Source organism: Monodelphis domestica, chromosome 6 (genome assembly GCF_027887165.1).
Source record: "Monodelphis domestica isolate mMonDom1 chromosome 6, mMonDom1.pri, whole genome shotgun sequence".
Classification (NCBI taxonomy): Eukaryota; Metazoa; Chordata; class Mammalia; order Didelphimorphia; family Didelphidae; genus Monodelphis; species Monodelphis domestica.
In genome coordinates, this window is record NC_077232.1 from 297785754 (window position 1) to 297812094 (window position 26341).

Sequence of the window (26341 nt, forward strand, 5' to 3'; positions counted from 1 at the left end):
GAACTTCCTTGACACTGTAAGAGAAAAACATCCCAAAATGTAAAATAAATAATTTTGATTAAAACAAATTAAAAATTTCTGTACAAACAAAACCAATGCAACCAAAATTAAAAGGGAAGCAACCAAGTGGAAAACAATCTTCATAACAAAAACCTCTGACAAAAATCTAATTACTCAAATTTATAAAGAGCTAAACCAATTGGACAAAAAATCAAGCCATTCTCCAATTGATAAATGGGCAAGAGACATGAATAGACAATTTTCAGTTAAAGAAATCAAAACTATTAATAAGCACATGAAAAAGTGATCTAAATCTCTTATAATCAGAGATGCAAATCAAAAGAACTCTGAGGTATTACCTCACATCTAGCAGATTGATTAACATGACAGAAATGGAAAGTAATGAATGCTGGAGGGGATATGGCAAAGTTGGGACATTAATGCATTGCTGGTGGAGTTGTGAATTAATCCAACCATTCTGGAGAGCAATTTGGAAGTATGCCCAAAGGGTGCTAAAAGACTGTCTTCCCTTTGATCAAGTCATAGACCTGTTGAGTTTGTACCCCAAAGAGATAATAAGGAAAAAGACTTATACAAGAATATTCATAGCTGCACTCTTTGTGTTGGCAAAAAAATTGGGAAATGAGGGGATGCCCTTCAATTTGGGAATGCCTGAACAAATTGTGGTATATGTTGGTGATGGAATACTATTGTGCTCAAAGGACTAATAAAGTGGAGGAATTCCATGGGAACTGGACCAACCTCCAGGAAGTGAGGCAGAGTGAAAGGAGCAGAACCAGGAGAACAATGTACTCAGAAACTGATACACTGTGTTACAATCGAATGTACTGGACTTCTCCAATAATGGCAGTGCAGTGATCTTGAACAACTTGGAGGGATTTACAAGAAAAAATGCTATCCACATAAAGAGGAAAAACTATGGGATCAGAAACACAGAAGAAAAACAACTGCTTGATTACATGGGTTGAGGGGATATGCTTGGGGATGTAGTTTCTAAATGAACATCCTAATGCAGACACCAACAACATGGAAATAGGTTTTGATCAAGGACACATGTAATACCCAGTGAAATTGCGCATCAGCTATGAGATGGGTGGGGAGAGGGGAGGGAGGGAAAAATATGATTCTTGTAAGCAAGAAATAATGTTCTAAATTAAATAAATTAATTAATTTAAATAAAAAAGGAAAGAAGAAAACCAAATTGACAGTATCCAAGATGAAAAGAGAGACCTCACCTTTAATGAAGAGGAAATTAATGAAATCATTTAAAATGATTATGCCCAATGATATGGCAACAAATATGATAATCTAGGTGATATGGATGAACATTTACAAAAATATAAATTGCCTAGACTAACAGAGGAAGAAATAGATTACCTAAACAACTCCACATCATAAAAAGAAATTGAACAAGCCATCAAAGAACTCCCTAAGAAAAAATCCCCAGGTCCAGATGGATTCACAAATGAATTTTATGAAACATTCAAAGAACAGCTAATGCCAATATTATACAAACTATTTGACAGAATAAGCAAAGAAGGAGTTCTACCAAATTCATTTCACGACAGAAATATGGTACTAATTCCAAAGCCAGGTTGGTCAAAAACAGAGAAAGAAAACTATAAACCAATCTCCTTAATGAATATAGATGCAAAAATCCAAGTAATGAGGGTTATTCACTAAGACCACATTGGATTCATACCAGGAATGCAAGGATAGTTCAATAATAGGAAAACCATCCACATAATTGACCACATTAACAAGCAAACTGACAAAAATAAGATGATTATTTCAATAGATGCAGAAAAAGCCTTTGACAAAATACAACACTCATTCCTATTGAAAACACTAGAAAGCATAGGAATAGAAGGGCCTTTCCTAAAAATAATAAACAGTATATATCTAAAACCACCAGCAAACATCATCTGCAATAGGGATAAATTAGAAGCCTTCCCAATAAGATCAGGAGTGAAACAAGGATGCCCATTATCACCTCTATTATTTAACAATCTACTAGAAAGACTAGCTGTAGCAATTAGAGAAGAAAAAGAAATTGGAGGTATTAAAATTGACAATGAGGAGATCAAGCTATCACTCTTTGCACATGATATGATGGTCTACTTAAAGAATCCTAGAGAATCAACAAAAAAGCTAGTCAAAATAGTCAACAACTTTAGCAAAGTTGCAAGACACAAAATACACCCACATAAGTCATCAGTATTTCTATATATCTCCAACACATCTCAGCAGCAAGAATTAGAAAGAGAAATTCCACTTAAAATCACCCTAGACAATATAAAATACTTAGGAATCTATCTGCTGAAACAAACACAGGAACTATATGAACACAACTACAAAACACTCTCCACACAATTAAAACTAGATCTAAACAATTGGAAAAACATTGATTGCTCATGGGTGGGATGAGCTAACATAATAAAAATGACAATCCTACCCAAATTAATTTACTTATTTAGTGCCATACCTATTGAACTACCAAAAAACTTTTTTTACTGAATTAGAAAAGATCCATAACGGAACAACCTCTGGGAATTGATGCAGAGTGAGAGGAGCAGAACCAGGAAAACCTCATACACAGAGACTGATACACTGAGGTACAATTGAATGTAATGGACTTCTCCATTAGTGGCAATTCAATTACCCTGAACAACTTGGAGGAACCTATGAGAAAAACCACTATCCACACCCAGAGGAAACACGGTGGGAGTAAAAACACCAAAGAAAAACAACTGTTTGAATACATGGGTCGAGGGGATACAGTTGGGGGGATGTAGACTCTAAATGAACATCCTAGTGTAAACAATCACATGGAAATAGGTCCTGATCAAGGACACAAGTAATACCCAATTAAATTGAGTGTTGGCTGAGGGAAGAGTGGGTTAGGGGAGGTAGGGAAATAATGTCATTGTTGTAACCAAGGAATAATGTTCTAAATTGACTAAATAAACTTATTCAAATGGAAAAAAGAAAAAAACCATAACAAAGTTAATTTGGAAGAACAAAAGATGAAGGATATCCAGGGAAATAATGAAAAAAATGTGAAGGAAGGTGGCCTTGCCATCCCAGATCTCAAACTATAATATAAAGCAGTGCTCATAAAAATAACATGGTACTGAGTAAGAGACAGAAAGGAGGATCAGTAGAATAGACTTGGGGTAAGTGATCTCAGCAAGACAGTCTATGATAAGCCCAAAGATTCCAGCTTTTGGGGACCAAAATTCACTCTTTGACAAAAACTGCTGAAAAAATTGGAAGACAGTCTGGGAGAGATTATGTTTGGATCAACATCTCATACCCTACACCAAGATAAACTCAGAATGGGTGAATGACTTGAATATAAAGAAGGAAAGTATAAGCAAATTATGTGAACACAAAATAGTATACTTGTCAGATCTTTGGGAAAGGAAAGACTTTACAACCAAGCAAGGGCTAGAAAAAAATCACAAAATATAAAATCAATAATTTTGATTATATCAAATTAAAAAGTCTCTGTACAAACAAAACCAATGCAACTAAAATTAGAAGGGAAGCAACCAATTAGAAAACAATCTTCATAACAGAAACCTCTGACAAAAGTCTAATTACTCAAATTTTTAAAAATCTATACCAATTGGACAAAAAATCAAGCTATTCTCCAATTGATAAATGGGCAAGAGACATGAATAGGCAATTTTCAGTTAAAGAAATCAAAACTATTAATAAGCACATGAAAAAGTGTTCTAAATCATATATAACCCAAGAGATGCAAATCAAAATAACTCTGAGGTATCACCTTACATCTAGCAGATTGGCTAACATGACAGCAATGGAAAGTAATGAATGCTGGAGGGGATATGGCAAAGTTGGGACATTAATGCATTGCTGGTGGAGTTGTGAATTGATCCAGCCATTCTGGAGGGCAATTTGGAACTATGCCCAAAGGGTGCTAAAAGAATGTCTGCCCTTTGATCTAGCCATAGCACTGCTGCATTTGTACTCCAAAGAGATAATAAGGAAAAAAAGACTTGTACAAAAATATTCACAGCTGTGCTCTTTGTGTTGACAAAAAATTGGGAAATGAGGGGATGCCCTTCAATTGGGGAATGCCTGAACAAATTGTGGTATATGTTGATGATGGAATACTATTGTGCTCAAAGGAACTGGAAGAATTTAATGGGAATTGGAATGACCTCCAGGAATTGATGCAGCGTTAAAGGAGCAGAAACAGGAGAATGTTGTACACAGAGACTGATACACTGTGGTACAACTGAATGTAATGGAATTCTCCATTAGTGGCAATGCAAAGATCCAAACAACTTGGAGGGATCTATGAGAAAAAAACACTATCCACATTCAGAGGAAAAAATGTGGGAGTGGAAACACAGAAGAAAAAACCAACTGCTTGAATAAATGGGTCAATGGGGATATGACTGGGGATGTGGACTCTAAATGATCATCCTAGTTAATATATCAACAACATGGAATTAGGGTCTGATCAAGGACATGTGTAATACCCAGTGGAATTGAGCATTGGCTATGGGAGGGGTGGGAGGAACGGAGGGAGGGATTGAATATGATTCTTGTAATCAGGGAATAATGTTCTAAATTGACTGAATAAAAAATTTAAAAATAATAATAACACCCTATTAAAAAAAAAGACAGTCTGCACTTTGCCCCAGCCATAGAACTGCTGGGTTTATACCCCAGAGATATAATAAGGGAAATGACTTGTACAAGAATATTCATAGCTGAACTGTTTTTGGTGGCAAAAAAATTGGAAAATGAGGTGATGCCCTTTGATTGGGGAATGGTTGAACAAATTGTGGTATATGTTAGTGATGGAATACTATTGTGCTGAAAGTAATAATGAACTGGAGGAATTCCAAGTGAACTGGAATGACCTCCACGAATTGATGCAGAGTGAGAGGAGGAGAACCAGGAGAACATTGTACACAGAGACTGTTACACTGTGGCATAATCTAATGTAACAGACTTCTCTACTATCAGCAATGCGATGATCCAGAACAATTCCAAGGAATTTATGAGAAAGAACACTATCCACATCCAGAGGAAGAACTGTGGGAGCAGAAACACAGAAGAAAAACAACTGCTTGATCACATGGGTCCATGGTGATATGACTGGAGATATAGACTCTAAATGATCACCCTAGTGCAAACATCAACAATATGGAAATAGATTTTTAATCAAAGACACATGTAAAACCAAGTGGAATTGTGCACAGGCCACAGGAATGGGTGGGAATAGGGGAGGGAAAGAACATCATTCTTGTAACCAAGGAAAAATATTCTAAATTGACTAATTAAATAAAATTTTCAAAAAAATGATTATTCACTGATAAAAATGACTAATATGGAAGTATGTTTTGCATGAAAATACATGTATAAACCAGAAAAAATATAAAAAATTAAAATTGGGAGGAAATGTAGGCAATGAAGGTGGAGAAATAGTAACAACAACAAAAAAAGAATGGAGAACCCATGAATAGATCCTAACATGGGTAGGAGTTTTTCGCCATATCCAAAATATGAAACTGAGTCAAATTTACAAGAATAAGTAATTCCTCAAAAGACAAATGGTCAAGGGATACTAATTTTCTTTTTCCCCCCTTTTAAACATTATTTTATTTGGTCATTTTCAAACATTATTCATTGGAAAAAAAGATCACTTTCTTTTTCTTCCCCCTCCCACCACCCCTCCCATAGCTGATGCTCAATTCTCTGGGTATCACATGTGTCCTTGATTTGAACCCATTTCCATGTTGTTGGTATTTGCATTAGGGTGTTCATTTAGAGTCTCTCCTCAATCATATTCCCTCAACCCCTGTAGTCATATAATTGCTTTTCCTTGGTGTTTTTACTCCCACAGTTTGTCCTCTGCTTCTGGATAGTGGTTTTTGTTTTTTTTCCCATGATCCATGCAGATTGTTCAGGGACATTGCATTGACACTAATGGAGAAGTCCATTACGTTCGATTGAACCACAGTGTATCAGTATCTATGTACAATGTTTTCCTGGTTCTGCTCTTTTCGCTCTGCATCACTTCCTGGAGGTTGTTCCAGTCTCCATAGAATTCCTCTACTTTATTATTTCTTTTAGCACAATAGTATTCCATCACCAACATATACCACAATTTGTTCAGCCATTCCCCAACTGAAGGGCATCCCCTCATTTCCCAATGTTTGGCCACCACAAAGAGTGCAGCTATGAATATTCTTGTATAAATCTTTTTCCTTATTATCTCTTTGGGGTACAAATGCAGCAGTGCTATGGCTGGATCAAAGGGCAGACAATACTTTATCAACCTTTGGGCATAGTTCCAAATTGCCCTCCAGAATGGCTGGATCAATTCACAACTCCACCAGCAATGAATTAGTGTCCCCACTTTGCCAAATCCCCTCCAGCATTCATTACTTTCCATAGCTGTCATGATAGCCAATCTGCTAGGTGTGAGGTGATACCTCAGAGTTGTTTTGATTTGCATCTCTCTGATTATAAGAGACGTAGAGCACTTTTTAATGTGCTTATTAATAGTTTTGATTTCTTTATCTGAAAACTGCCTATTCATGTCCCTTGCCCATTAATCAATTGGAGAATGGCTTGATTTTTTGTGCAATTAATTTATCTCATAAATTTGAGAAATTAGACCTTTGTCAAAGGTTTTTGTTATGAAGATTGCTTCCCAATTTGTTTCTTCCCTTCTAATTTGGTAACATTGGTTTTGCTTGTACAAAACCTTATTAATTTGATGTAACCAAAATTATTTATTTTACATTTTGTGACTCTTTCTATGTCTTGTTTGGTTTTAAAGTCTTTCCCTTCCCAAAGGTCTGACATGTATATTATTCTGTATTCACCTAATTTACTTATAGTTTCTTTCTTTATATTCAGGTCATTCTCCCATTCTGAGTTTATCTTGGTGTAGGGTGTGAGGTGTTGATCCAGACATAATCTCTCCCACACTCTCTTCCGGTTTTCCCAGCAGTTTTTGTCAAGTAGTGGATTTTTGTCCCAAAAGCTGGGGTCTTTGGGTTTGTCATAGACTGTCTTGCTGAGGTCATTTGCCCCAAGTCTATTCCACTGATCCTCCTTTCTGTCTCTTAACTAGTCCCCAATTGTTTTGATGACCACTGCTTTATAGTATAGTTTGAGATCTGGGACTGCAAGGCCCCCTTCCTTTGTATTTTTTTTTAATTATTTCCCTGGATATCCTTGATCCTTTGTCCTTCCAAATGAACTTTGTTGTGTTTTTTTTTTCTAATTCAGTAAAAAAAATTTTTTTTTGGAATTAGAATGGGTATGGCACTAAATAGATAGATCAGTTTGGGTAGGATGTTCATTTTTATTATATTGGCTCGTCCTACTCATGAGCAGTTAATGTTTCTCCAATTGCTCAAGTCTAGTTTTAATTGTGTGGAGAGTGTTTTGCAGTTGTGTTCATATAGTTCCTGTGTTTGTCTTGGGAGATAGATTCCTATGTATTTTATTTTGTCTAAGGTGATTTTGAATGGGATTTCTCTTTCTAATTTGTGCTGCTTAGGTGTTGGAAATATATAGGAATACTGATGATTTGTGTGGGTTTATTTTGTATCCTGCAACTTTGCTAAAGTTGTTGATTATTTTCATTAGATTTTTTGTTGATTCTCTAGGATTCTTTAAGTAGACCATCATATCATGTGCAAAGAGTGATAACCTGGTCTCCTCATTGCCTATTTTAATGCCTTAAACTTCTTTTTCTTCTCCAATTGCCACTGCTAGCATTTCTAGTACAATGTTAAATAATAGAGGTGATAATGGGCATGCTTGTTTCACTCCTGATCCCATTGGGAATGCATCTAGTTTATCCAAATTGCAGATGCTATTTGCTGATAGCTCTAGATATATACTGTTTATTATTTTTTAGGAAAGACCCTTCTATTCTGATATTTTCTAGTGTTTTTAATAGGAATGGGTGTTGTATTTTATCAAAGGCTTTTTCTGCATCTATTGAAATAATTATGTGATTTTTGTTGTTATGCTTGTTGATATGGTCAATTATGTGGATGGTTTTCCTAATATTGAACCAGCCCTGCATCCCTGGTATGAATCCTACTTGATCATAGTGAATGACCCTCCTGATCACTTGTTGGAGTCTTTTTGCTAGTATCCTATTTAGGATTTTTGCATCTGTATTCATTAGGGAGATTGGTTTATAGTTTTTTTTTTCTTTTTTTGACCTGCCTGGCTTTGGAATCAGTACCATGTTTGTGTCATAAAAGGAATTGGTAGAACTCCATCTTTGCTTATTATGTCAAATAGTTTGTATAGTATTGGGATTAGCTGTTCTTTGAATGTTTGATAGAATTCACTTGTGAATCCATCAGGCCCTGGGGATTTTTTCTTAGACAGTTCTTTGATGGCCTTTTTGATTTCTTTTTCTAATATGGGATTATTTAAGAATTCTATTTCTTCTTCTGTTAGTCTAGGTAATTTATATTTTTGTAAATATTCATCCATATCACCTAGATTGATATATTTATTGCCATATAATTGGCCAAAGTAGTTTTTAATGATTGCTTTAATTTTCTCTTCATTGGAGGTGAGTTCCCCCTTTTCATCTTTGATGCTGTTAATTTGCTTTTCTTCTTTCCTTTTTTAAATTAGATTGACCAGTACTTTGTCTATTTTGTTTGTTTTCTCAAAGTACCAGCTTCTAGTCTTATTTATTAGTTCAATACTTCTATTGCTTTTGATTTTATTAATTTCTCCCTTAGTTTTTAGTATTTCTAGTTTGGTTTTCTTCTGGGGGTTTTTAATTTGTTTGCTTTCAAGTTTTTTATTTGCATTTCAAATTCATTGATCTCTGCCCTCCCTAATTGGTTAATATATGCACTCAGGGATATGAATTTTCCTCTGAGTACTGTTTTGGCTGCATCCCATAAGGTTTGAAAGGGTGTCTCACCATTGTCATTTTCTTCAATGAAATTATTAATTGTTTCTATGATTTGTTCTGTAACTGGTTTTGGAGAATCATATTATTTAACTTCCAAATCATTTTTGATTTGGCTCTCAATGTACCCTTACTGCTCATTATTTTTATTGCCTTATGATCTGAAAAAGTTTCATTTATTATTTCTGCTTTTCTGCATTTGTATGCCATGTTTTTATGACCTAGTGTATGGTCAATCTTTGTGAATGTGCCATGTGGTGCTGAGAAGAAGGTGTATTCCTTTTTGTCCCTATTTATTTTTCTCCATATGTCTGTTAACTTTAATTTTTCTAAGATTTCATTCACTGCTTTTACCTCTTTGTTATTTATTTATTTATTTGATTTATCTAAATTTGATAGTGGTTGGTTCAGATCTCCCACTAATATGGTTTTACTGTCTATTTCCTCCTTCAATTCTACTATTTTCTCCATTAGAAATTTGGGTGCTATGCCATTTGGTGCATACATGTTGATTAGTGATATTTCCTCATTGTTTATAGTCCCTTTTAAGAAAATATATTTACCTTCCCTATCCCTTTTAATCAGATATATTTTTGTTTTGGCTTTGTCAGATATTATGATTGGAACTCCTTCCTTTCTATCAGTTGAGACCCAAAAGGTCTTACTCCATCCTTTAATTCTGACTTTGTAAGTATCTACCCACCTCATGTGTGTTTCTTGAAGACAACATATGGTAGGGTTTTGGATTCTAATCCATTCTGCTATTCATTTATGTTTTATGGGTGAGTTCATCCCATTCATGTTCAAAGTTATGATTGTCAGTTGTGGATTCCCTGGCATTTTGATATCCTCCCCAATTCTGACCTTTCTTCTTTAGCTATAACTTTTTAAGCCAGTGATTTACTTTAAATCAGCCCCCCTAGTCCCCATCCCTTGATATGTTTCCCTTTCTAGCCTCTCCCTTTTTGTTCCCTCCCTCTCCCCTCTCTCCTTCCTTCCCTTTTTGTGTTCCCTCCCCTCCTACAACCCTTGGTTTTCCCTTCTCCCTTACCCCACTGGATAAGATAAAATTCAAGATCCCAATGGATCTGGATGCTCTTCCCTCTCAGAGTTGATTTCACTGAGAGTAAGGTTTAAGTAAAAACTCTCTTCCTCTCCTTCTTATAGGAGAATTCTTCCCCTCCCCTTCCCATGCGTATCTTTGTGTGACAAAGATTATTCTATTTATTTTTTTTCCTATTTCTTGGAGTATATATTAGTACCATCAACAATTCCCCCCTCCCCTTTTTTTGAGTGTTACTGCTCTCAGTTCTCTCCAACTGCTTCTCCACTGCCTTACTTCCACACTCTGAGCCTGACACAGCACTGTCCGCAAGGTACTCCAGTGCCTTTGCCTGCCCTGAGGTTTCTGTCCTTTCAGGAGGCCCTGCCCTCTAGGGGAGGAGAGGTCCTGGCTTCCCTGAGCTCTGAGGGCTCCTGATGGGATTCAGTTCAACTGTGTTGGTCTGGATGTGCCCTGAGGCAGATGGAATGACCCAGTCACAGGGCTACAGGCTCACCCCATCTCTCTCCAGCTGCTTCCCTTCCTTCAGTGTTGGTCGCCCTGAGCCTGGCCCAGGTTGCTTTCAAGGTGCACTCTTCAGAACAGCACCTTTGCTGGCCCTGACATTCCCACTGCTATTGGGGGCTCAGCACTCTGGGTTGGGGGGTGGGGTCCTGGGACCTTCCTTCTGCCTTCCCCTTAGACCCGAGTGTTCTAGGATTCCGGCTTTTGGGGCAGTGTACCTTTTGATTTGAGTCCAGAAGGAGGGTTCCCCGGCTCTGTCCTGTTGTTGAGTTTGAATTTCAGTCCTCTAGGAGCATTCAGTTTTTGATCAGTAAGGAAGGGTTTTCAGAGATCTGAACTTTTTTGCTTCTAAGCCACCAACTTGACCGGAAGTGGGGGATACTAATTTTCAAGGAAAAACCCAAACTATCAATTTCCATATAAAACATGCTTTAAATAACTAATAATTAGAGAAATGCACATTAAAATGCAAAAAAAGGATGCTTTCTGCTATCTTTGGATAAGCAATCATAACATTAGAGAATCTAGAAATCATAACTTCTTGGATATCAGGTCAACCTCCACATTTTACAGATCAAAGAGAAATAACTTGCCCAAAGTTATGAGTAATTAGAAGAGTCAAGATTTGTCATTAATGTTTTTTGACTCCTTATAGAATTATATTACACACACAGAATTATGTATATATGTATATATATATATATTCTAGTTTGTTTCACCTATAAACTATTTCACCATCTCTGACTTTATTACATTTTCTAGCTCTATTTATAGTGCTAATTTCAATATGGGTAAAGATGAGTATTGGTAGCATAAAACCATTGGTTATTGACTACTTGTCTCTTGAAAAGGACAATGTCTAAATTCACTTGAAGTCAGAATCCTACATTTATATCATGCTGGGTTCCATTCCCCCCTATGAAGCTGATACCAGGAGGGCAGTGAACTGCCATTATTATAGAAGTAGAAGGCATCTTGACTCCATTTTGTTGTAGTACCCAGAATTTTTAGTCACTAAATGATATGAGTATACTTCTCCAAGAAAAAATGTTTATTAGTAGGACATGCAGTCTGTTAACAAAAGATGGGTCCTTCACCTGCCTCTTACACAAAAGAAACTCCATATGCCCTGACTCTCTTTTTTATAGGGAGTTGTGTCCTCTTTCTGATAGTTTGTCCTTTAGACCTTCCCTGACAGTCCCAACTTGTGGATATTTTGAAAGAGGATGAAACCTTAGAGACTTCAATTTCTTCCCTATTACTTCATCATAAAAGAGGAAGACCTCTAAAATAAAAGAAATTCTTACCCATTCTGCTTTTGAATGCCTTAATGAAAGGCAGTTTGATACCTTGAGACCTAGGTCTGATGATTAGAAATAGGCATTTCAGCCTGACCTTAAAAAGTCACAGGGCTCAGGAAAAATGAATGATTTCATGTAGAAATATTATTAATAAACAATGCAATTCAATATTAATTTTCCTCTTTGTGTTTTTCAACCTAAACTCTCATTCAGAACTGACAAATCAAAACTGATCAGCTCCCGGTGCTAAGCCAATTGCTTCTTAATTAAGCTAGTTCTCAGAAAACAAACATATTATCTGTACAGTACTCCTCTGTGATGTCTCTTCAGTCTATCAGAACTGACCAGAACTTATGCTCCACTGGTTTTTGTGAGTCCAGAAATCTCTATGCCCCAACAATGTCTTGGAGAAAGGTTTTTGTGGTTTAACATGGTGAGACTTAAGTCATTGAATCTCAAGAATGGGATCCAGGAAAAGTTTAACAGGTTTCAAGATAGATCTTTTTATATTATGATATTCTCCAGTGCAACAAAACTGTTTGGCCTGACTATCAGCCTCAGCAAAACAGAGGTGCTGTTCCAACCTGCACCAGGGAGGCCAACTAACCAGCTGTGCATTACAATCAACGGCATGCAGCTTTCTGACATCAACACTTTCAAGTATCTGGGCAGCACCATCGCCAATGACGGGTCCCTAGACCACGAGATTAATGCCAGGATCCAAAAGGCCAGCCAGGCACTTGGGCGGCTGCGCTCCAAACTCCTCCAACACAGCAGTGTAAGCACTGTGACGAAGCTCAAAGTGTACAACGCAGTGGGCCTCAGCTCGCTCCTGTATGGTTGTGAGACATGGACACTGTACTGGAAGCACATGAAACAGCTGGAGCAATTCCACCAATGCTCCCTCTGGTCAATCATGAGGATCTGATGGCAAGACCGAATCACCAATAAGGAAGTCCTTGACAGAGCCAACTCCACCAGCATCGAAGTAATGGTCCTCAAAACCCAGCTACGATGGTCTGGACACGTCATCCGCATGGACCCACAGCGAATACCAAGACAAGTATTCTATGGTGAACTGTCAGCTGGACTCAGGAAACAAGGCCGACCAAAGAAAAGATTCAAGGATCAGCTAAAGTCCAACTTGAAGTGGGCTGGCATCACTCCAAAGCAACTAGAACTCGCTGCCTCTGACAGAAGCAGCTGGCGAACCGCCATTAACCATGCCACAGCCACTTTTGAAGATGAACGACGTCGACGTCTTGCCGCTGCACGTGAACGCCGACACCAGGCCACAACCGTCCCTCCCGTAACAACTGGCGTCCCATGCCCCATGTGCCACAAACTCTGCGCCTCAGTTTTTGGACTTCAAATCCACATGAGGGTACACCATAGATGAAACTGCACAAAGACAATAGTCATACTCGATCACTGAGAGACTACCACTATACTATACACTCTCCATTTTAACAAGGCTGAAAACATAAATGAGTAGCAATTCCTCTGGAGCTACATTCCAACTCATACTGGCACAAGCAAATAAGGTCCTCAGAGGAGTGTTCTATGAGTCAGTGCTCTCTCAAGTAATGTTAAAAGGTTGAGGTTTTATTATTGTGGCTCACAAGTCCCATCCATGTGTTTCCCATTAGTATCACAGCATTGAGAAAAGTGCATTTGCTAAAATAACATAGTACAACCAAGTGATATAAAACATCCCCTCTGATCCAGAAACATATTCTTCCTTTATACATACAACCTTACCTAGGGAGAGTGGACTCCAACTTAAAATATAAAGGTATTAAGACACATGTGCAGAGAATATGTTTTGCCAGGTTGGCACTTCCTGGTTCCTGGCCTTGGAAGTCTTTTTCTCCTTTCATGGAGTCCTCATGAAGTCATTCTTAGGTCTCATCTCTGATGGGGCAGGTGATCTACAGCTTGGCCAAGTCACTCACCTGCTAGGCTAGACTGGACTACTTCTCCACTGGGTCAGACTCTTCTGCCTCTGATACTTTTCACCTCTCCCAACCTCTTGCTGCTTGGGTGTCAGGGAAGGAGAAAATGCAGTTGTTACCCAGATACAGTCCTAACTGCTCTTTGGGCTTGACTGCTAAGAGATTCAGCTGCTCAACTGCCATCCCACAATCTCTCCATGCCTTCCAATGTCTACAAGATCACTCTATAGTCAAATCTATCTCTGTAACCTTCCAACTCCTTTGCCAACTATAATTGTCCCTGGCAAACTTGGTTACCAATTCTAGCCTTCTGGCCTTTGAATGACCCTTTCCCCCTAATTAATTCTTATTGCAGAAAGAAAACTAAAAGAGATATGCTAAGGTGTCAGTTGCCTCACCTTGGGTTTGTCTTAGGTTTGCTCTCCTGACTGCTTGCTTGACCATTGACCATCTCTTTTACTTTGGACTCCAATGACTGAACTCCCTTATTCACAACTCTTTACTAAAATTCCTCTCACACATCTACAGACCTAGAGTGACCTATGGGCAGCTTTTCAAAAGTGTAGGCTCATCTAGAAATGAACAACCAAGCTCTTCTGCTCAATTATACCAGTGATGGTGAACCTATGGCACAGGTGTCAAAGATGGCACACAGAGCACTCTGTGGGCATGCAGCTACCCCCACCCCCAGTTTGTTCCTGGAAAGGCAGAGGGACTTGAGAAGAACCACTTCCCTCCCCCTCTCCACCATACCTAATGATATTTTTTCATATCACCTGCCTCTCTGCCCAGTAGCCCAATGAGAGCACAGAGGGTAAGGTCGTGTCTCACAGACTCCCCTCCCCCTCTTCACTCACAGAGGATATTATTCAGTTCACCTGCCTGTCTGCCCAGCAGCCCAATGGGAGGGCTTTTCCCTTCCCCATGTGAGGTAAAGGGGCACAGCACTCCCAGCACATGATGGATGGGAAGAGCATAGCATTTGGCCTAGGGTGGTGGGGTGGGAGCGGGGCCAACCACTCCATCTCTAAAATAGTTTACCATCACTGACTTATACACAAGGAATTTATTTTCACTATGTGATCACATTTGCATAAATGTGGGAAAAAGCAGTCCAACAGATCTATATGTTGTTAGAAGGGTACTTAGGACTGGGAAACACTTCTCCTCTAGTTATTGGGTTCCTGGGTTTATTTCTGGGAAGTCAGACTTAGTCCTTCTTGATGGGGCCAGAAGAAACACACTTAGCACAAGTAAATACCATACTAGAAATTGTCCTCCATTAGCCAAGAAGCAAGCAAAGCAGAGGTTTTTAATTTTCTCTTTCTGCTTGTCTAAGAAACTGTAAAATGTGCTGACTTGTATTCAGGAAGTCATGGCCCACAGACATCCTGCTTTCAATGCCCCCCTTTTCCCCTCTTTTCAATGATATACAAGAATCTAGACTACTAAGTCACTGGTGAGATATCCTTAGAGAAACAGGATTTTTTCAGCCAAACAGCTGGGTAATAAACTCTGAGCAATCTGACCTGCCAACCAGAGAGTAATCAATTCCACAAATGAAAAGACCTTACATGTAGGAAATTGCTGGTATCAGCACATAGAAACAAGCCTTTATATCATATTAGTGCTGACTCAGTTATGGTTTTCTATAAGAAAGCTTCCAAGTTCCCATATTCATTGTCTCCCATCTTATTTTATTCCACCTACTAGGATGGGGCCACTAGGTGGAGCAATGGATAGAATGCCAAATTCTGGAGTTAGGAAGAATGTTCTTCTTGAGTTCAAATCTGGCTTAACTCACTAGCCATGTGATCCTGGACAAGTCACTTAATTCTGTTTGCCTCAGTTTCCTCATCTGTAAAATGAACTGGAGAAGGAAATAGCAAACCACTCCAATATCTTTGCTAAGAAAACCCCAAATAGGGTCACAAAGAATAGGGTTCAACCAAAAATGACTGAATGACCTGCTTCTGTGGTATCATGGACTTTAAGCAAAGAGGCATCCCAAAGATAATTGCCCAACTCCTTTATTTTTACATACTTAAACTCTATGAGGCCCAGAAAGGTTAAGAAATGTTTTCAAGTTTGCACAGCAAGCTAATAGCCAGGCAAGGATTTAGTCCAAGGTTGCCCAAGAAACACAGAATGGAAAGAAAATCATCTTTCTTCAATTCCTTTGCTCCCACCAATTATCTTTGACCCCAGGCTTAGAGAAACCTGGTCTGCTGTGCCCCCAACAATATCAAAAGTCTGACAAAATCATTCACAGCTTGTAAAAGAACCATCACAGAATATCAGAATCACAGAAGCTTAGATTCTTGGGGCCCTAAGGGACCTCAGAAACTACCTCATTTGCCTCACCTATATGCAAAATGTATGTGATTGTTGCCCATGTAGGAAACATGTATCCATATGGGTCTAGCTAGATGTGATTTATAGGGAAGCATGAAGAGATATCTCTAGAAGCCTTTCTACCCATTCTTCTCCAGGGGAGATTTTGATTCTTGTCTGAGTGGAGTAGAGGGAGCAAGAGACTAGGACCACAATGTTGACTACTCTGATCTTCTCAGAGATGGTGGTAGCAGATGGCAATGATTGCTTATATGTCCTTCTAAATATGGCCAGTCTATGGATAAAAATTTCTACTTTCAAACTGCACTCCTGGCCACTGCCCAGGGACTTTGCCAAGCTGTACATCCAAAAGCCTGACAATGCCAGTTATACAAAGACCACCAAATATAGTAAATAGCAAATAAATCCATTTATTTGAGCTGATATGGAACAGATATCAAAGAACGTATACATATTAGAACATGTCAGAGAATCCACAGAATGTATGCTCCGAGAATGTATCTCCTCTGTGGATCACAATGAGACTGGATTGATGTAGAAGATAGTGTAGATGTCAAGACTTGCATTCAAGTCCTTCAGATATTTACAGGTTGTGTGACCTTGGACTAATTGCTTCATCTCTCTGAGCTTCAGTTTCCTCACCTACAAAGAGGAGTTAACACTACTGGTAGTGGCTAATGTGGGTGGGGATAAAAAAATTACACCCAGTGGTATCAATATCACATTCACTAACCTTAACATGCTGGAGAAATGTCAAGCATGATAACTATTAGTAGGAGAAGGATGTAGATGATGAGGATGAAGATTGGTGATGTTGATCATATCATTCCCTTGTGCCTACTTATGTAAGTTCAAACTTCTTAGCCTGGCATTCAAGGCTCTCTACAACCTATCAGCAATTCCATCTTTTAAACTGTACTACACCCTTTCACAAATTTTTTATTCTAGTAAAAGAAGAGTATAGCAAAGGTTCTAGGCTCATTCTCCCAACCCTCAGTTAAACTAGCAGGTTAGGTTTCCAAACTGTGGATGCTACTTCTCCCCTCAGGACTCTCAGGGTAACTTTTGAGATGCAGAAGTTCTAACATTATTACTCACAAGACCACACCCAGTTTGTTACCTCCCTTATTAATCAACAAGTTAAGATCTCCCTAATATCAATTAGCCAATGAACAAAAATTAACAAAGGAATATTGACTGAGAGAGCAGTTAGGTAGTACAGTGGATAGTGCATCAGTCCTGGAGTCGGGAAAACTCATATTTCTGAGGTCAAACCTGACCTCAGGCTCTTACCAGCTATGTAAGCCTGGGCAAAGCACTGAGTGCTATTTGCCTCAGTTTCTCATCTGTAAAATGAACTAAAGAAGGAAATGGCAAACCACTCTAATATCCTTGCCAAGGAAATCTCAAATGAGATCACCCAGAGTCCAACACAACTGAAAAAGTGTGGAGGAACAGAAACACAAAACATCCTACCTCTCCTCCCTCCACATGCTCTACTTCCACTTGATTCCTAGATTCAAATTCTCAAAGTGGTTGCTGTAAAACATTTTCCCACCTCACTCCCCATTTCAAAAGAATGGTACTTCATGCCTTGGGAAGCCTTTCCAAGTCCCCAGCAAGTTCACTTCTGAGAGTGATATAACTAGGTTGTTCCTTAACTTGGAGGACACTATGTTTCAGCTGCTAGGTGGAGGCAAATGGGTTGCTACTCAGGACTGGTTTCTCATCTGATTCTCCTACTGTTGCTGCTAGTTTCAATTGCTAAAGGGATGCCTGAGAGTCTTTCAGACCTTTCAAAGCTCACACAATCGTAGCATGATCCATTCTATCTCAGATATGCATGCAATAAAGATCAAAAAAGAATAAACACAAAGACAAAAGAATCTGAAGTGTCATGTGTTTAGAACCATATGGTAACCAAGTAAGGAGATAAATCAGCTCAGTCAGGCTTCTGCCACTACCTTTTCCCAACCCAGAAGGCCACAGTACTTTCCCCTCTCTAAGCTTCTAGCTTAGACTAAATCCCAGGTCTAAATCTTCCATTGCTATGTACTCTATTTCTCCCTCTCTACTCATCCTAGACAAATCTCTAAAGAGGAACAATTATTAACTAGAGAGGAAAGGAACCTATCCCCTGGTGGAAAAGATCACAGAAAGGTGGAAGGAGAGAATCAAACATGATGATGAGTGCAATATCAGTCTTTACCCAACCCCAGTAACTGAAGACTTTCTGTAGCTTCCCTCATAGCAGCCTTATTAGAAGACCAGGGGGAATATTGGTATCCCCATTTTATAGAAAAGTAAAATGAGATTCGGAGAAGAGAGGTGCATATCATCAGAGACATGCCTCACTAATATAGGTGAGAATCAACAGTGAGAATGAAATTGGAACAGTTTCCATAATGGGAGACCCTGTTGCTTGATGGTGATTGTGACAACTGATTTTCTATAGCATTTGAAGATTTGCAAAGTGTTTTGTAGATATGATCTCATTTTATCATGGGATTATACATTTAGATCTGGGAGGACATCAAGGACCATTTAATCCTGCCTTGTCATTGTGCAAATAACAGAGAAATTCAATTACTTGCCCAAAGTCACAGTGGTACTAAGTAGTGGCTCCCACAACTACAATATCTGGATCAAACCTGGGTTCTCTGCCTCCAAAGTCCTTTCGATGGCAGCAGTGCAATTTTTGTGTTATCTCTCCTATGCTAAAGAACTGACATTAAACAAATAAAAGAAAAGGGATTGCTCTGTGGAAGGGGCAGGGTTGTGAGGCTTGGCTATGAGGGCCTCAGACTTTAGCTAGATGGTAACTAAGCCACAAGCTAAGAGATGAAGGGCTGGCACCCTTCCTAGTCCAATGTATTAACCTCTTTAGTTTTGGTGTCCTTGTGGGCTGCCAAGAAGTGAGTCATATTGCATTGGAATAAATAGTACCCACCATCAGAGCCTGGCTGGAGAGATGTCTGTCTCTGGGAAAGATTGGACACTGAAGGGTAGGACCAGGGTGAGGACCTGAATACTAACTCCCATTGAGTTGAGTGAGTCACAAATGAGATCACATTGCACCTCCCTCCCACCTTTGCAAGCCCTTTCCACAAAAAATCCAGGGGGATTAGTGAACCTGTCCCCAGACAGAGTAGACTTGCAGAGCTCAGTTTCCATACTTCTGAAGTCCTTTGGGGACTGTTCTCTATAGAATCTTGCCTAGTTGTGCTTCCATAGTCAAGTGAAAAGAACAATGCTTTTTTATTTTTGTTCAGTTGTTTTATTCCTGTCTGACTCTTCAACATTCCCATTTGATGTTTTCTTGGCAGAGATACTGACATAGTTTGCCATTTCCTTCACCAGTTGACTTTAAAGATGAGGAAACTGAGGCAAACAAGATTAAGTGAGTAAACCAGGGTCATACAGTTTGGAAGTCCAAGGCCATATTGGAACTTGGGTCTACCTGACTCCAGACCTGGTACTTTATCATCTAGTCACCTAACATCTTGTCGCCCTAAATGAAACTAGAGGATATTTGGAGTTAAAAGATATGGAACTTCTCTGCATTCTCAGGGCCTCAGTTTCCTTCTCTCTAAAATAAAGAATTTGAACTAGTTAACCCTGAGGTTTATACCCAGATAATTTACAAATATTTCACCAAAAGGAATTTCCAAAGCATTCCTTGTTTGCAGTGATACAACCAAAGCTTTGCTCTGAGAGCATATGATATGAGATAAAATAGGAGAGAGGTGACTCAGAATAATCAAGCTCTAGAAGGTCTTGACAGGCAAGAAAGGGTCTTTGCACTTTTCTTATCAGGGGAAATGGAGCCATTGGAGGTTTTGGTGAAAACAAGCCACAGCCATTCAATGATCTCTCTATGTGAAGAAGATGATTCTAGGAGTCATGAAGACTAGTTTGGAGAAGGGAGAATGTGGAGAAAGAAAAATCTCTTTAAAAGAGGTTATTATAGCAGTCCAAGTGGGTGGCAATGAAGGCCTGGACAAGGATCACTGGTTCAGAGTTGGAAGGGCTCTCAGAACTGATCTAAGCCAAAACTCTTGTTTCTCTATAAGAGAAGAAAACTGAAACCTAGAAAATGGAAGTGAATTGCTCCCAACAAGATCTAAACTCTTTCAGGGGGTTTGTGTTGGTGAGCCACAGTGACTTGCCCAAGGTCACACAAGCTGGCAGATATGACAGTTGAGATTTGAATTCAGATTTCCTTATGCACTTTTCCCTGTTGCCTTGCCTTTCAAACACATTTTCCTCAGAGCACTTATCGTACCAAAATCTCCCTACCAATCAAGGATCCTTTCTTTTCCCGCTACCCCCTGCTTCCTAAGGAATTTTGTATGTGATCCAGGAATCTGACCCTTGGGGGTGTCAATTTTGCAATGTGAGTTCACCTACTTTATGGCTAGCTCTCAGGTCCCAGAGCCCAGGTCTGTTTTTCCTTTGGATTTTATTCCTTCCCTTTGGAATAATACATTGGGTCATTGTGTGTCCAACATTTGTTTTGTCAACCTTGTAACTCATCATTAAAACTCCCCTTTGCTCTACCAGATGAAGTCACTCCTGTGAAAGTCCAGGTCTCACCTTTGCCAGTGAGAGAGCCTGAGTGGGCATCCCCAGTCAACTGATCAATAAACAAATATTAATCACCCAAATCTGTGCTAGGCATGGGGCTGGTTGTAGGATAATATTGTCAAACTTAAATAGAAATAAATCCCTGAGAGCTGTAAAAATGGATTGGAATCCAGGACTTCAATCCCCACAAGCCTTTGCTCCACTTCCCCAGAATGCCTTGTAATCTCACCTGGGCCGAGATCGAGAAGGGATTTATCCTGATTGCAAAGGCTTTTGCGCTCTCTTTTTCACTTCCGTTTTGGGGCATATGTGGCTCTTTCCATAATGTAGGTGAGGTCTTGTCTAGGCCTCTGGCCTAGGCATGTGTTTTTTCTTACTTGTATATTCTTAAATTCTTAACCTTTAATAAACCTCATAAAATATAATACTCCTTGCAGGGAGAAACTAATTTCTACCTGCCTCAGTCTCCCCTAAATTTTAATCTTTACAGAGCCACATAGTAACCTAGAAAACCACAAATTAACCTTATTTTCTATTGTATTTTTGTTTCTTTTGTCAAACATTTCCCAGTTACATTGGTTCTTGTGGTCAATGGGCCTGACTTTGACCTGAATAATGGATACAAAGTCAAAGAATTTAACAATCTCTTCTCTCAAGGATTTACATGATATCAGTCAGCACAAGAAATGCACAAAAAGCATATTGAGAATAAATACAAAGTAACCTGAGAGGGTGGGGCTGGCAGTTGTTGGTATAAAGAGAGGCTCAAACTGTAACATAAAAGAGAACTCTACAGGGAAGGGGGAAGAAAGGGTTTCATTCCAATTATAAATGGATCTGCCCTCTCATCCAAGGGCTGATTTCATGAGTTTCTTCTCTTCCCAAATTGAGAACAAATAATAATACCAAATAAAAATAATATCAATAATAGTTAACATTTATATAATGCTTTTAAAGTTTGTAAAGTATAATACACATGTTATTTCATTTGAGCCTTTCAATAGTCTGCGGAGATAAGTGGTTTTATTATCCTCATTTTACAGATTAAGAAACTGAGACCAAGAGGTTAAGTAACTGACTTGCTCAGTGACATAACTAAGTATCTGAAGCAAAATTTTAATTAGGATCTGTTTGACACCAAAGTACTCTTACCAATCATCCTACCTAACTGCCAGCTAACTACAAATCCCAGGGGGTTTACAACAGACTAACCCCTTTTTAGAAATTGCTACATAAGTATGAGGGATTACCAGAGCAAAGGCAAGAAGATAGAGGACCTGGGATACCTTTTGTGGGCCACAGAGACCCACAGTCTGGCCAGACCATAAAATGGAAGAAGGAAAATAATATGTGATAAGAATAGAAATGTAGGTTGGGCCCAAGATGGGAAGGACTTTAAAAACAATATGGAGCCACTAGGGTTTGCTGAGTAGTGTAGCAATAGGGACAGAAGAGAGGCAGCTATATGGAATATAAGTTAGAGAGAGGAGAGAGAGTTGAGGCCAATTATGTATCATTTCAATAGCCTAGGTGAAAAGTGATGAAGTATGAACTAAGATGATGGCTATGTGAGTAGAATGAAGAGGCAAGATGTAAAAGATATTGTGAAGATAGTAATAGCAAAATTTGACACTTTTGATTGTGAAGCAAAAAAGAATGTGGTGTCAAGGATTACTCCAAGGCAATAAAGTTGGAGGACTGGAGGAAAGGTAGTACCATTGTAAAGTATGGTAGAGCAGGGAGTTTTGGGGAAAGATGATAAGTTCTGTTTGAACATATTGAGTTTGGAATATCTCCTGATCATCCAGGTCGAAAAGCATAATGGGCAGTCATTGATGCAGAATTGAATCTTGGCAGAAAGACTGGTGTTAGATACACAGATTTAGGAGTCAGTCATTTCTCCTCAAAATGATCACACCAGCACACATTAATACACACAAGGCCACTTCCCCAAATAGGCACTCACACTCACTCACAAATTAGGGTCCCAAGGGAACAATTGATTGCTATTACCCTAGAGTCCTAGGAATATCAGTTATGGTTTCTAACACTTTTTGCTCCTGAGTGTTCTCCTCCTCCCTCCCTCTCCAGTGTGTTCCTCAATCACATATAGCTGGAAATAGACTTCCAAAGTTGTTGAATTGTAACCTGGCAGGGGATATTGCCTCATGATCTAAGGAAAAGGAAGGGCAAATTTAACATATTCTAAAAACTAGGCCCTCATTGGCAAGTTTCCCATTACAAAAATAATAATAATGAGAATTGCTGCAATCACAGAGAGTGTGCAGAGAGAGAAGGAGGCCTGAGAGAGAGCTTTTGGAGTATAAAAAATATCCAACAGGTGAGAATGGTCAGTGGCTGTAAATGTTGCAGAGATCAAGAAGGGTGAAGATTGAGATGAGATTATAAAATTTGGCAATTAAGATATCACTAGAAATTTTGGACAAAGCCATTTCAGTTAAGTGATGAAGTCATAGAACTACAGATGGTAGGAACCTCATTAACTATCTAATCAAATACCATCATTTCACAAATGAGCAAACTGATACCTAAGGAGGTTGAGTCACACAGGTGATTAGTATCTGAGGTAGAATTTGGAAGCAGGTCCTGAAGCCAGATCCTAAAGAATTGAGGAGTGAGTTGGGGGAAGAGGGTGTGGAAGCAAGACATTTAAACATATCAGCTTTCTATTGTTGATGCCTTCAAAGGCTTGTCTAGAAATAGGAACAGTAGCTGAGCATAGGGTGAAGGTGTTGCCACTCTTGGGGCTCCCATGCCTATCTGTGAAATGCTATTGGCCAGCAGCTGTTGTTGGCAATTAGGATAAAGGCCTAGCTCCTTCCCCACAGTGATTTCTCCCTTCAATTATGGCCATAGGGGATAACTGAAAGGAAACACAGTGGCTAAGGGAGATATTGCCCTTTGTGAAGATGGGATTAACTCCCCCCTATTTATTCTTTAAATTTTAGCTTCCAGGAATGTATACACCCCCACTTAATCCTTAAGGGGGGGGTGTCTATGACCCACATGTGCTAGCAAGTAACAAATCAAAAACAATTGACTGTCCAAGTTAAAGTCGCTATTGGTGTAAAAGTGGACCAAAGGCACAGGAAGTGATGCAAAGAACTGTCTTTAAATATGGTGGTAACTTCCTGTGAGGAGGTTCTTCTCCTTTGAATTTGTCCTTGGAGGAGATCAGGCTTGAGACCTCAGACTGCTTCCCTTTGGACTGACATGTGGGTGAGTGAAAAAGGCTTACTCCCTTTCCTTAGCTTTTCTGGAGGTACTAACCTCCAGAGAAGCTCCTAGACTTGGAGGAGGCCCCATGGCTAGAAGCCTTGTTTAATTTATCTCTGGGCCCCTTCTTTGCTGGGGCCTCTCCAGAGATAAGGGATCTCAGGAGGAATGTGTAATTGAAAATCTTGTGCCTTTGAACTACATTATTCAGGAGCCCACTCACTTCCTGTCCTTATGAGCTGATGTAGGCAGAAGATAAATTGGGTGAAGTTCCATGTTTAAGCCTCTTTCCTTCCTGGGTTGAGATTTTGGTGGAGTGGGCTGTTTGAGCAGGTAGATTAGCCATGGGCATGTGGTTTTATTTTGTTTCTTCTAGTAATCATTAATAAATCTTATAAAATATAATATTTGAAGTTATTATATATTAATTTTAATTTTTTATACCTTCCTTAGGGTCCTAGATTCAATGGCCTACACTTTCTCCATCAGAGTCTAAGGAGGAGATGACATAGATTGTGGTGATGGTCTGGCTGGCCTTTTGGATCCTGGCATTAATCTTGTGGTCTAGGGACCTGTCGTTGGCGATGGTGCTGCCCAGGTACTTGAAAGTGTTGACGTTAGAAAGCTGCGTGCCATTGATTATAATGCACGGCTGGTTAGTTGGCCTCCCTGGTGCAGGTTGGAACAGCACCTCTGTTTTGCTGAGGCTGATAGTTAGGCCAAACAGTTTTGTTGTGGTGGAGAACCTGTCCACAATGGTTTGAAGATGATTTTCTTGGTGGGCCATGAGAGCACAGTCATCTGCAAAGAGAGCTTCCAGGATGAGTCTCTCTGTTGTCTTTGTTTTTGCAGTTAGGTGGTGAAGGTCAAATAGTGAGCCATCCAGTCGGTATTTGATGTAGACGCCCAGGTCTAGATCCATCACAGCATGTCGTAATACCTGGGTGAAAAATAGGTTGAATAGTACCAGAGTGAGGACACAGCCTTGTTTCATGCCATTGGAGATGTTGAAGTGATCGGAAGTCTCTCCACCAGATAGGACTTCCCCTGTCATGTCGACATGAAAGAGCTGGATCAGTTTGATGAATTTTGCTGGGCAACCGAGCTTGCTGAGGATCACCCACAATGCATCCCTGTTCAATGTGTTGAATGCCTTCGTCAGGTCTATGAAGACAATGTAGATACTCAGGTTCTGCTCAAGGCATTTTTCCTGCATTTGCCTCACCATGAAGACCATGTCGATGGTGCTGCAATCTGGTCAGAAGCCACATTGTGATTCAGGCAGGTTCTGCTCTGAAACAGATGACAGGAGTCTGTTAGTATAACACGGGTGAGGATCTTTCTAGCAGTGGAGAGTAGTGAGATGTAGTGAGTGTATGGGATGCTCAGGGAGGGGTAGTATCTCGGGTATGGAGGGCTTGTCATGCCCTCCTAGGGCAGCTCTCCAGCCTCTGACACCCAGATCTCACTTGTGGCTCCCAGTAGCTGCTAGCATGTGGCAGCGGCCACACCCCAGGCAACGGCTTCGACAGGCCGGCCAAACCTTGTGAGGGTAGCCATCAGGTCGTCGACCCCTGGTGAACCAGGGCTTTGCTCACCCAGCATGCTTCGGCTGAACATACGGAAGAAACCAATAAGAAGGTTCAACGGCTGAGAGGGCAACACAGCAAAGCACTGTGGAATGCTTAGGGTGTATTGGAGCACAAAAGACAACACGGCATTAATATTATACAGAATATTAATATACTATATTATATATAATATATCATAATAATATAATAAAATATTCATTTGTACTGAAATAAGGAAGCTTCCTAGATGGAGAGGAGATGATAAAACCCACCTAGGAATCTCCCCAGGGCTAGTGAAGGACAACCCTTAAAATTACTAAAAACAAGTTTATTAAGGGTAGGGAAATGATGTATACAGTCCTAAATCTATCCAGCTATATCTCCTCCCCCTCCCCCCCAGTCTATGCCTCCCCTCATGGGGCTCACTCTTCTATTCTTCTCAAGCCTTTTTTTATATCTTCCTGCTCTTATCTAAAAAAATTCAAAAGTTATCAGACTCTAAACTAATCTACCTACTAGTGATTAACAAAAAGAGGAAAAGGCAAGGATTCACAGGTGAATTTGAGCCCTTACCTAAAGTCTGGGGTTGGCTGCACTATATAACCCATGGTCCCAGGTGACAATCTTTGGATTACCCTGACCAAGAGGATTTCTGGCAGACGGATCACTGGCAGATGATCTCTGTACCTCAAGGAATACAGTTCACTCCAAAGCAGATTCTCAACCAAGGAGTCACTAATCTCTCCATAAGATTATAACTACCAAGAGAAAAATCTGTCAGAGGAAAACCTCTTTCCAGC